Here is a 13130-nt window from a genome sequence, read left to right as displayed (position 1 = left end):
CATCATGATTATTAATGAACCTCTCCCCTCCTCCTCCTCCTCGCAGGCACTTACATTAGAAATACTCAGTTACAAAGAGCATGAGCATGGGTTTATTCAAAACAGAATCCTGGGCTACCGTACAATCTGAAGCATCTTTTGGAAATGGATTAGAGTTACTTTGAGGGTTTTACATTGTCTCTCACGTCTGGTTCAGTTTAAAAGAAAAAGAGAAGCTGAACAGTGGGAGTGAATCTGCCGTTAGCAGTTATTTCTGAGAATAGTTGAAGCAGATTGTCAGAGAAGTGAACAAGGAAACCTTATTACAAACTTCTGTCTGACATGCATAGGGCCAAAATCAGCCTCAGTATAATCACACCAGTATACGTCAGGGCTGATTTTGTCATGTGGCCTCTCCCAGGTTATTGAAACTTGGCCACAGCAGATGGTCGCAGAATCCCTGTTATCACAACAATGGTTTGTAATAGTACACGTTACACTCCTACCCAGACAGGAGAGAAGGGCTACTTGTACAGTACTGAAATGATCTCAAGTGCAGAGCTCCCATGTGTGAGCTCATGTGTGCGTCGGCTGTCCACTTGGAGGTTTAAGTAGAGCTTAAATAATGCTTGCCCGCTCTTTGCTGGACTTCTACTCAGATATGCTGAGTCTGATACAATTCCCTCAGTGAATCTCTACTTCATTTTTTTCCACTTAGAGTGAAGCATCCCACATTGCAGATGGCTGCATTGGAGCTGATCACCCTGTGACACCTTCATGGTCAAAGGTGAGAAACAGGCACTGCAAGGTGGCAGCAAGTCTGAACCTGTGGAGGTATCTAAAAGAGGTTGAGCAAATTGTATTTGGTTCCTGCTGATTATTGTGGCATATTGGATTTGAGTTAACTAAGGTAAATCCACCTCTCCCCATGTCTGATCCACAACTGGTTTAAATCAGCATTGATCAATATAGTTATGATGTCTTAAAAGAACTGAGATTATCCTCATGCAGCCCAAAACAATACTACTACAGTATTCTAGGATACCATTGTAGGATACTATAGTACTTATTGTGTATAGGGAATGCTGGTCCCTAATATCTACCAGCTGTTTTATCAGGACCTTTAGACAAGAATGGTTTATATACAAAATCCTATGGATATTTCCCATCTAAGCTCTTGTTATTAATTTTTCAATAAGGCCCATTCATATCCACGTAACTGAAAAAGCAAAGGAAACATAAAAAATAGACAAATATTCAAATATTTTTCTTTTTATAGCAGTCTTTCCTTTTTTTTTTTTTTCCACACTGTAGAATTGTTTCACAAGAGTGTATTTTTCATTGCTCCCTCAGTTTAAGAAGGTAGATTTTTGGCCTATCCTTTTACTCATAATAAAGTTTCTTAGTCACATACAAAAGAATTTAAGCAAGAGTGATGTAGTGGTGCAAGTGGCTCCAGCCACTCTGTCTTCTGAGAAAAACTCAGACAACCAGCTGTGGTGGTCAGCAACCGAATTTCAGCATGTAACTTTGCAGTCATGGTGAGAACCCATGAGTCCCTTGTTCTGCCTTTTGCATGTTTTCTCCCAATTGGTTAATGCTTTCCCCTCCCTGCTTTATGTATGAAGTGATGTATATTCATTTTCCTTCTTTAATATGTATCAGTTCCAGAAAGTTCTTTGTTCCTCGACGCCCCATTGGATCCTTCCCTGAGTCCCTCCTATGTGTTGTCCCCATTGGTTCCCTTGCTGTCAACCCTGCCTACTTGCCCCAATCCCGTTGGCTGAGATCCCTTTCCCCGCCTATCTTGTACCCAGTATAAGATCCCTGGATCCTCCTACCAATGGGGTTTTTTGTCCGTGTCATTTCACGGGAATAAAGCTGTGTGGAACACATACGGAGAGTCCCCTCTCTTTCTTCTTCGCCTCTGTGCCTGCTTAACAGCGACAGGAGGATACAGCCCCTTTTGGGTGAGGAGCTCTGCCCTTTTCATTGTGTGCCGGGCACTGAGTGCCGCCTTCCAGAGGGGTTTCAGTGTTGACCTCCAGGCTTCTTTGTGTCAGCATGCAAGGGATAAATCCCCTTCTGCCAGCTCCCAGTGGCTGCATAACCCCTCAGAGTTAGGGATTAATGAGCCTTAAAATGCATCTATGAGAGCTTCCTGTATCTAAAGTTAGAAGACATCTACATTTAAAGTTCATAAAAAAATCTTCAATTCTGAGTCTGACAGTAGTAGAATGTTTCAGGCCTAATGACACTGAGCAATTTGTTGTCCTTTTCATGCCTACAGTTTTGGGATTCTTGGAAAGTGAAATGTTCATCTTCAATCTTGAAACTTTTTATTGGACTTCTGGCAGAGTAGCCTTGTACAAAATGGACTTCCAATTTTCATGGCAGTAGAAAGGATTCTAATGCACAACCCTACTGTTTGGCTAATAGCAACAGGCTATCTGCAGTTAGATGCTTTAAATGCCTGCTGTTCTGGTGATATAGGAAAGGATTCAGGAAAGGATTCCCTGGCTCAGATTTTGCACGGGAAAGCTACAGTGTTTAGCCTGGCAGCAGAGACTCACCTGAGGTAACAGTGATGGAAAATGTCACTTTTTCTGTTTACCAAAGACTGTTTAAACAAAGACAGTTTGAAGAAAAATACATTGACCATATGTGACAGGATGCCGAGATGGATTTGGTCCCTTCAGGAGGAAAAAGGCCTGGACCAAGGAGCCGGATACTTATGTTCCAGAAGAGGAATATTTCAACATAAAATTTCAACATAAAATATTTCAACAGAAATATTTTAGAGTGAATGACAGCTCTGTACAGGCATAATTTTTGCTTTATCCCTACCTTTTTTGACTTCCTGAAGTGAAATTAGTAGACATACACTTTCAGGGAAAAATTCTACATGAAGGAAGATACATAATATGACAAAAAAATGAGGCACCTCAGATACTCAGAAGGAAGTGTTCAACAATGATCTCTTCTTCTGCTGCCTGTGGCATGTCATGTTCTTGGTTCCTGGGGAGCTGTGGAAAGGGGTATAGCTCCCCTGAGGTCCCCCAGTAGTGAAGTTAGATGTGCCTACAGGTGGCAGTAGACTGTTGGCAACAGCCTGGGGACAATAATAATGTTTGGCTTTAGTAATGTCTGTGCTCTTAGCCTCAGGCCATCCAAAATTATAGAGAGGTCATTTTCTGTGTTAATTCTTTACCAATGTGACTGACCTGTGTAAGGTATAGTTAAAAACTATCAGGGTCTGTGCCTTCCCTGTGCTCCTCATCCAACCATTGGGAGATACTGGGAGACAGCACTCTGCTACCTTGGGAAGCCACTGACATATCTTGAATCCTTCTCATGTATTTATGCAGAAAATACTGCAGCTATTATTGAGGAACTGCTGTGGGGTTCTGGTCTGTAATTTACATTTTAAATAAGAATTTTTCTGGACAATATTATCTTTTGCCATGTAGTTACTGGCATATAGTTTTACTTGGCTTCTGAGAAGAGAACCTTCCAGAATAGTGGGGCCTATTTTCCTCCCATTTAAAACTCACTGACTTCAGGGTAAGTCCCTTTCTGACATCTCCAAGAGTATTCTGATGGCCCTGTAGTCTATGAAACTGTTACATGACCACCCACTATTAAACAGATGTTCCCTGGCTCAAAATATAAATACAGTCTGGAGTGTGAAGCTGGCTGTGATTTATTTAGGTAACTGTGACCTTGTATGGAAATATTCTCACTTTTTTCTTTTTGGAAAAAAAGCCTTTGATTTCCCCATTTTGATTTTCTCTTGGGCTAGAAAAGGGCTTTTCTTTCATATATAATTATATTGTGACTTACCTGAGTTACAGGATGTAGAAAACACCTTTTTCATAAAATTATAGGCAGAATAAAAAAGAAGGAAAAAACCAGAATATTTTTAGAAACTGGGTCCATATCCTGCTTTAGTGAAACACTTCAGGTTACAGCTGCCTCACTGTAAACTAAATGATTCAAATGTCTTTTTTAAAGAAAACCTTCTAATTTTCAGTCAGTATTTCCCATAAGATGTCTCTGATTTCTGTCTAAAAATTCTCAAGAAATTTTAAGAACTGGCCTGTTGGACATTTGTATTGCAGGGGAGACTGATGCAGCAGAATCATGACAAAATGTGGCTGTGATGGGAAGGCAAGAGGAGATGAGGTGGCAAGTAGAAGAGGCTCAGTGAGTTGGTTGTGGAATGATAGAACTCACCTGGAGCAGTTGTCAACCAGTGGATTTCACTGACACCTCCTCTCTGGCAAGAGAAGCCTAGTTTTTTTCATAGGGGATGAGCAGAAAAGCTCACAGAAGCTACAAAACTCTTAAGAGAGTGGGGCCAGCCTTCTCAGCTTGGTGGTCCCTCCCTGAAACCAGTGGTGGAGAAGCCTGTGGGACACATCTCTCTGCCACATCTGTGTGCTTGATCAAGCTCTGGCCAGCAGTCCCTGAATTTCAGGTTACACACTGAATGAGTGCATCTGTGTCCAGGAAAGCTGTGTGGTTTTTTCAGAAGCGATGAGCTCATAGGGAGAAGGATGCAGAAAGTTGTAATGGAGGAAAAATGTAATGTTGGGGAGCAAATTTCAACATTGCCAGAAGAATTCATCCAAGCCCCTGCCTGCTCCTAAGCTGCCTCTGATGCAATAACCTGCCTTTGAGGATCCCCTACAGCCCGCACACTTCTACAGACTGATTGCCTCTGACTTGGGCCAGAAGATTTAAACTGCCCTCAAATTGGATTTTGAGCCTGGATAATGAGTTGTGTGAGTTGGATGCAACTGAAGGGGGGAGGACAGTGCCCGTAACCTCGACCACCCCTTGCTGCTGTAGGAAGAGTTCAGGGCCAGGGCTGGGCCTTGGGGGCAGCAGTCTCACCTTCTGTTGGTTACTTAAGTTTCCCAAGGTAATATTTTAGGAGGTCTCTCCCCCTGGTAAAAAGTCTGTTCATTTAACTCACTTTACGTAAACTTACTGGTTTTAAATGAGGAACTTCTTTTTCTGAACACCCAGACAAGGCAATTTATTTTCCCGAGTTTCTGGGTGAGGGCCTGAGATGACGTCACATAAGAATTTTAGCAAGAATCCCTAGAAATTAAATCCAGGCACACTTTATTGTGAGATTGTTCCTGGAAAAAATATCACAATTTTGTAACTAGTTAAATAGCGTAGGAGATATAAAACACACTAGAACTCGAGATTCTTTTTGTGGTTACAAAATGTGCATATTCCCTATTGATGCACCATGTGTAGCAAGGGTTGTATAACCCTGGCTTAAATGTGGCAGGAGGTGGTGCAGGGGAAAAGATGCACAGGCATCATGTAACCACAGAGCATGGTCTGTGACCGTGCCCACACCAGTGAGTGAAATTGGGATTGTCACCTCTAAAAACAGTTACTTCAGACATGGATGAACATCAAATGTAGAGATCACTCAGGTCAGGGGTCTAGGACATGCTAGAGGAAAACCAGATGGTTTAAATGGTCTGAGAGCTAATAGAACAAAACTAACCAGTTGGTGTAAATACGGGTTTGAAACTAACCAGATGAGTTGAGAATTGCTGAGTGTGCTGCGGGAGGAGAGGAGGGGGAGGAGGGATGGTAATTAAAGACTTGCCCTGTTAGGAGAACAGTTTGCCTCTGAGAGGTAACAGACCAGGTTCTGTGGCTGTGATTTTGCCCAAATGTTGGCCAATCTGATATTCTGGCTGTTTTGAACCTGGAGGTGTTCTTGCTCCCTGTCCTGAACAGGGCTGAAGGGAGGAACTGTGGCCTGCAGGCTGTGGAGAATAGCATCTCACCAAGCCTCAAACTTTTGTCACTTCTTATGCTGCAAAAGATGCATTAATTTCTTGAGAACTTTCACAAATACTGGGTGAATAGTTCCCAAAACAGGGACTTAGTATTATTTCATCAGTAGCTTCTCTATCAACTAGACAATGACAGCAGTTAGAGAATTGCGTCAATTTCTGTGATAATGCCTTTAAACACTAAATGAGGAAAATATCTGTGAATTAAACTTCTTGACAAGAGAATGTGAAAAAAATTGCAGTACCCTTACAGATTATGGGACTTTCTAACAAGTACTTGTGCAGTGCTGTGCCCACTTAGAGCAACTGATTTTGTTTTGTAGTGAATTTATGGGTGCACACTGACTTTTTTTCTTTTTTTTCAGCTATATTAAAGAGAGAAGGAAAGAATGTTAACAGGGAGAATATGTTCATAAGTTTTTACTACTGTCTCCTAGTGGAGGTGCTTAGGGAATTACATCATGGTGAGTCGTTCCAGCAAGAGCGTAGACGTGTCTTTCAGGTTGTTTTTTCAGCAATTACCAGTGGTTACCAGTAGGTAATAAATATTTCTGTAGTGACTTATTGCTGGGCTTCTTAGCAGTGCTGATAAACGTCACTTGCTCGGCTCTTGCCACAAGCTAGTTGCATCAAGAAACCAAAAGCTCAGCTTTCAGAGTGGAAATGTATACAAAGCCTGTTAGTATGTTCTAGGATTCATGCATCTAATCCTCCCACTCCTCCTCCTTCAGTAGCCCCTGTTAAACATATTTCTTTTCAGTGAAAGTGGCTGGAATCCAGGCTAATAGGATGGGTCTAGTCTGCATAGAGGAGCAGAGCCTTTTCTCTCAGTCCAAACTTACACATACCACTCTCTACCTCCACCACAAATTTGCAGAAATCTGCAGACAGAAGTGCTTCAGACCACCCCTGCGGACTTGTCTCTGTATTTTTTCCTGATATGACTTCTGAACTGGACAAGCAGTGGGAGCTGGTGTTCTTTTGGGGTGCTCTTGGGTAACTTGCTTTATTTTATTACTCCTTAGTCTCACCATCTGTCACAAGGCAATGATACTGTCCTCCAGGAAGGCAGTTAGAGATTTATGGATGGCAAATGCAGGACAAGCAGTAGTTTTTATTATTATATTACAAGGTGGGACTTCCACAAGCTTAGTTAAATGTCACAAGATGCATACTTCAGTAGTGGTTTATGTATTTTTCAACAGTAATGTAGTTTCTGCAATTCTTACAGGACAGAAATCTGCAAAGGGAGAGAGAAATTAATGGCCAGTTTCTAACTGTTTTAAATTAGCATAGCTCTGCTAGCTAAGAATGGGGATTTTCTGTTTTACTACATATAGGAATTCTCTGTCTCTTTGAAGATCCACTTCTTTGATGTTATCAGGGGAAAAATCTTGTGGTCCTTTTTTAAGTAGTAATATTGGTATTTCTGTAAATAAAATCATAATATATAATTCTTCCTTAACCCGACTTAAAATATTTTGCATATGTGAAGCTACTGACATTTATGGAACAAGAAACTTTGATTAAGACACTTTGGCCTATTTACATGTAACTGTTATAAAAAGGAACAAGTCTTGAGGCCTTTTTGCACAGGAAATTTCAAGTGGAAGCGGAAGCTGTTTCTCATTGTTCAAATTCTCATTCTACAATAATTTTACATTTCAGAGTGGCATGTTACATGTGTCATTTAATTTATATCGTGGAACCCTACAAGGCAAATGCAACCTATTTAGTAAGTCCAGATTTTGCTATGACCACAACTTGAAAGCACAGGAAGTTCAGTTTCTTTAACATAGCATTTGCCTCTCTCTCTTCATTCATAATTTAGTGGTGTGTTACTGCCTGAGTTCCCATAGAGGTTTCTCATTTTGACCCTCTACTTGCAGTTTCTACCAAATTATTTTCTGTTTTTCTGCTGACCAGCTCTCCTTCAACATCCCCCATTCTGCCCTCACGTTTTGACTTTTCCCTGGTTGGGGGTAGTGAAGAAAAGAAATCCTTTCCTGTTGAGAGTTGCCAGATCTTATTTTGGAACCAAAATGAAAAACTTGAGGTTTGGAATTTATTCCAAATTCAGCTCAGGCTCCAAGAGGAATTGGTGGTTTGACTGAATGGGCTCATATTCATCTCATCTCTGCTCAGATCTCATCACAGCTTCTTGCTTATTTTTCTAAGTAAGTATCTCTGGACTATGCCCGTTTTTAAGATCTCTTACATTGTTATCATTATATGATATCATTCAGGTTTTAAATGCAAGTTCAATTCCTACTCATTTTTTCACTTACCCCTTCTCCCTCTCCTTATGTTCCAGGCGTAATTTTGTCTCTGTTTTATGTTCCCATTTTCCTGTGTTCCTACTCAGGCTTTAAGTCTTCTATTTCTTACTCACTGATTCCTTGCTCTCTCTTTTTCCCTCTTCTGAATTGTTTTTCCACACACCATTTTCATTTGAATCTAGAGCTGAAACCTCAACATTTGGAGCTGAAAGAACCTCAAGTTCAAGAACTTCGTGTGATCAGCCATAATGTTTGACTGCTCTGCAGCTGTTACATTCCATATTTAGATTCATACAAGCTGTCTTAGAGTCTTCAGAATTAAGACACAGGACACAAAATATCTCCAGTAGATCACTTCCATTGATCAAAAGCGATGGAGAACATGCCAAAAACACATGAAAATCCTGAAGCCCTGTTCTTAACCCTCGTGAAAATGACAATTTGTTCCAAAGTAGATTGTGTGACTGTTCTATCTGGAGTTCATAACATCTTATATTTCTGCAGGCTTGGTTCCTTTTAGTGAAAGATTCATTGTGTCTAGATAAACGAAATACTAGAATCACACAATGAGGTCAAGACTAAATTCAAGATAGGTGTCTATTTGAAAATATATACAGAGAAAAAGGGCAGGACCTGAAATGCTTAATATTAATTATTTTCAATAAAAATATAAGGAGTCAGACATAAATTACCTGAAATGGGAAGAAAAAAAAAAATCGATATTCAGAGAGTACTTATTGCTATATACAACAATGAAGCTTTCAGCATTGCATGTGAAAGAACTAAAATAATAAGACTAAGCTTGAAAATCAGTGTTAGGATGCTTAAAGCACTTTTAAGATTTTTTTTCTAGTCGTTTAATTTCTATTTACAACTTTCTCTGTCCATCCTTTTTTCCCCCAGTGTTCCACAAAATTTCTTCCTCATAGCCAGCCTGCTCTGCCATGAACCCTTCTTCAGGAATGACAGATTCTCTGCTGGTCAGCATAGCTACTGTTCCTTATGAATATGTTACACAATTTTTTCTTGACTGATGTTTTGATGATTAGAAGTTCAATCAAGGAGGTAGGTGATGTAAGAAGGTAGTTCTCAGATTTTTCTGAGCCCACTACCTTTCCTGAAGGAAAGAAGTAACTGTAGAAAAGCATCGGTTTGTGCACTCAAAACTTTTGCTATGTTTATTTATTTTTCTTAGACTTATCCTTTGGTACAATTAATATACTTCAGTTACTTTTATTTTTTCCTGAAGAAAGTGTGCAGCTTTTTTCTTACTTATTTTCCCTTTTTTAAAAATATTTTTCCTATTTTTTTCTTTCCTTTTTTTTTAATGAAAGATTAAAGCTTAATGTAAATTTGATAAAAAATCATTTGCCAAAATGCAGGAAATTTATGCGGGCAATAAGGCTGTTTCAAACAAAAATTAAATTATTCTAGCTTTCAGAAAATTTATCTTTTCATTTCTGCAGCTTTTTCACATGGGTTCTACTTTTAAGACTTCATGGTGCTTCATGCCAGTATTAGTTTGACTAAAGTTTTAAATTTCAGAATAGTATGTATCTTTCCCACATGAATACAGATGTCATTGCTATATTTATTTACTTACATTTGCCTTTTACCATCTTTGCTCATCCTTGCTCCTTTTTCTTATACTTTTCCTGATTTAGTTGACATCTTCATTGCAGTGGAAGATGGGACATTCCAAGCTCAAGAACATCAGAGACTCTGTTGCAATGGGACTCTACCACTGAGCGACATCCCTGGCTTCTCCACCAAGACTCAACAACCTCCTATGCTCCTCTCTGTTCCTTCTTGAAAGTTTGTTCTATTCCATCTCCTTTTTCAGTTGCTTCCACGCAAGATTCAAACATCTTCACACTTTTTTTCTGTGTGATGCAAGAGCTAGATCAGACCCCCTTGTGGCAATACATGTGTAGCCAAGAGGGACATATCCTCTTTTTCATTATTTCTCACTTCTAAACACTGAATTTGGTCACACAGTTTAAATCAATGCCCAGTCATGCAGTTACATCCTTTTGTAAAGCCAGAATGGTTTACTCACCCTCCTCATCCCTTTCTCTCCTACGACTCCACCAAAGTAGTACATCCATTAAAAGTAGGACTCATCAAACACACTTAACCATACTTCTTTCTGTTAAAGCTCTTCATAGAAGAAGATTAGTTTTCAGAGGCTCCAAAACAAGTCAAATATGGCTTTCTTTTTTTTTAAGGGAATGTATTATCATTATCTTTTACTGAAATACTTCCAATACTTTCATATTTTAGAACACAGAGGATGGTTCCAGGGAAATAAGAAAATACCAGGGAGAAAACAGCCAGCTAATTATATCTCATTTCATTCAGATAGAGCTTGTCTTGAAGGCTAGCTTTGTTTCAAACTCATCTGCTAAATCTAAGCGAGATGTCACATTTTCCTCCATAGAGGGGTGAAAAATGATGAGCTATAAAGTGATGCTCCTCACACATCCGGAATACCTACTTTATAAGGAATTCATAATCCTCTGAGAAGATTAGTGCTTTCTTCTGACTATAGAAGTATTTTTCGATGAGAAAGCCTTGGAAGTCAATATATTCCTTGTCCCTTCTGCAATGTTCCTACCCTACTTGCCCAGAGCACTGAATCCATGTTATTCCATGGTATCTAAACCTACTTCAGGCAAAATTCACCCTGAAAATTAAGCTGTAATTATCCATCCCTGGACTATCCAGACACGGCAACAAAGCTCAATCAGCTCTATGTTGGTTGCTCTCCTGTTTTAGGGTATCAATGCACCTGTCTTCTCTTCTTGCAAACAGGTTGTGAAGATGCACAGCAGCTGCCACCACCTCAATGGGCTGTATTGCCATCAATACAGCTAAAGATCTGTTTTATAGTTTAATGGAGCCAAAATGTTCAAAGAGATAAGAGCAAACATTGTAGTCACTCATCCTGGAGTACCCTGTGCTCTCTTCCCTTCTTCCTGCTCCCTCAGAAGCTCTCATGCACATATTACTCAGTGTCCAAACAAATTGGAACCTCCTGCTTCAGCTAGTGTCTTGGCAAATTTCACTCTTCCTGGAGCTCATTCAGGATTTTCCTGGCTTTGTCTGTAACAGAATGGCATCCAGACAAACCTCCACCTCTCAAACCAGCCTTTGTACATATTTTCAAAAGCAAAGGCAGCATTTAGGAAACTCTGACTAGGCATAAATGCATAAAGCAAAGGCATGCACATTTCTCCAATGGGATTGATTTAAGGCTTAATGTACTAAGAGGAAAGATCCCCACAGATATCAAGGGGTTTGCATTAGACCTATTATTGACATTCCTTTCAGAATGCAGACCTAGGAACGTGGAGGTAATTCTAAAATAATGTCATGATTCTTAACTGTAAATTAATACAGTTTGCATTTTCTTAAAAAAAAGAAAAAAGAAAAAGGAAAGAAAAAAAATAGGAAAAAGAATCATTTCAGGATGATTTACTTTGAAGTTGGAGGAAGGCCAAGAACTACAAAATGGAAGGCAGAGATATGTGTTATGCTGGGCAATGGCGTAGCTCTGATCAGTAATCCAGATATCTCCCCTGATTGCTTAAGATCAAATCTTGATAAAAACAAGGTTGCTTCTGCTCAGCTCTGATGTGGTTTCAGATGGAAGTTAAAGAACTCAGCACATTCTTTATTTTATTTAAGGGAAAAAAGAAAGAAATAAAAACCAGGACAACTGATTCTCCCCAGGATAATCCAGGACAAAATCATTCTTTCAAAAAAATAGGATATAGTTTCCAAAGTTGTAGTTTAATCTATTTCTCTTTTTCACCATGGCTGTATCATGTTCACCCACCGAGATGTAACATTTCTGGCACTAAACAGTGTTCATAAAGCCTGTGGGACATGGTGGGTATAAATGTCAGTCAGTCATATAAAAACTTCTGTGGCAACCATACTCTGCTTAACCAGACTTCCCAGAGTGGCCTAATAGCTGAGTGAGGTGCAAATGTGTGCATGGAGCTTAGCCTTACAGATTAAATTGTTGATGGACAGTGGTGAAAGACAAGCATGATCAAATGAGGCTCTCTGCTATCCCAGTGATTTAACCCTTTTAATTCTTGCCTCTGAGCAGTGGTTGTCTTGAATATTCTTTACATTTATATGTGGTGGCTGATGCTCTTCAATTTATTAGTATTTTTATTGCTGTTGCTGTTGCTATTTTTATTACTCTTCTTACTGCTGTAGCGCTTGCTGTCACTATTTTGTAGACATGTTTCTATATGAAACATTATAAGTGTTTGTAATACTGTTATATGAAAATCAGAACAAGTTCTAAATCCTCCAGGATGTTTTGAAATTGAGGGTGGATTCAGTGTTCCACGTTGTGACTTCCAACTCATGTTTTGGGCATATTTATTGAGAAATCAGAATAGATAAAGCTTTAATTTACTGGTGACAACAGTTTGGGAAAGTTCCCCCTAGTACCCCAGCTTTCTGACCACGGAAGAAGATTCAACTCATGATATGGGCATAAGAAAAGATTTGATTTATTTTACTGATAAGGCTGGAGTAATCAAATGCAGGATTACTTGCCAAAGACCGGATTAGTACCCAGTCCAGACATAATTCAATTATCTCAGAAGTTTGGTTGTTCCTCATGGAATGCCTCTTGAAAAACCTATGAAAGCCAGCCCTTCCCCCAGTACTGTTTGCTATTTTCTTGAACTTCTTACTGTCTCACTATTGCTATCTGCTATGTCAAGCAATTTCTCATGTCGTGTCCAGCAGTTTTTCATGCTTTGTTCTGTTAACGTCACTTCAGGCCAGGGCCAGCCCCACAGCCCAGCCACTCCTGTAGGTTTAACAATAACAATTGATAACAAGCAGCACTGTGGACTTCTGTGCCAGCATTATATGTCCACCAGGGTTCACATGGCAACCCAGTCACTCCCATTAGCTGATAAAATTAGTAGAAAGAAAAGAATCCATAATAACTGATGGATCTGCTGTTTTCACACTAACAACTGATTCAATGTCACACAAGGATGGAAAA

At 39.6% G+C, this 13130-nt stretch overlaps 1 long non-coding RNA gene across 2 annotated transcripts; it reads left to right on the top strand.

The window, feature by feature from the left end:
• Positions 1-1863: 1863 nt before the first annotated feature.
• LOC138121677 (uncharacterized) lies at positions 1864-11452 on the top strand. 2 transcript variants are annotated; one of them, XR_011156224.1, is made up of 4 exons: positions 1864-1949; positions 4101-7987; positions 8993-9069; positions 9754-11452. It is a non-coding gene; the product is annotated as an uncharacterized lncRNA (long non-coding RNA). The 2 variants fall into 2 exon arrangements; XR_011156223.1 differs by having other exon boundaries at positions 8993-9154.
• Positions 11453-13130: the final 1678 nt, after the last annotated feature.

This window comes from Aphelocoma coerulescens, chromosome 1A (genome assembly GCF_041296385.1).
Source record: "Aphelocoma coerulescens isolate FSJ_1873_10779 chromosome 1A, UR_Acoe_1.0, whole genome shotgun sequence".
Taxonomy (NCBI): Eukaryota; Metazoa; Chordata; class Aves; order Passeriformes; family Corvidae; genus Aphelocoma; species Aphelocoma coerulescens.
The sequence above is the reverse complement of the archived record's forward strand: the minus strand, read 5'-3'. Positions and strand labels throughout refer to the sequence as shown.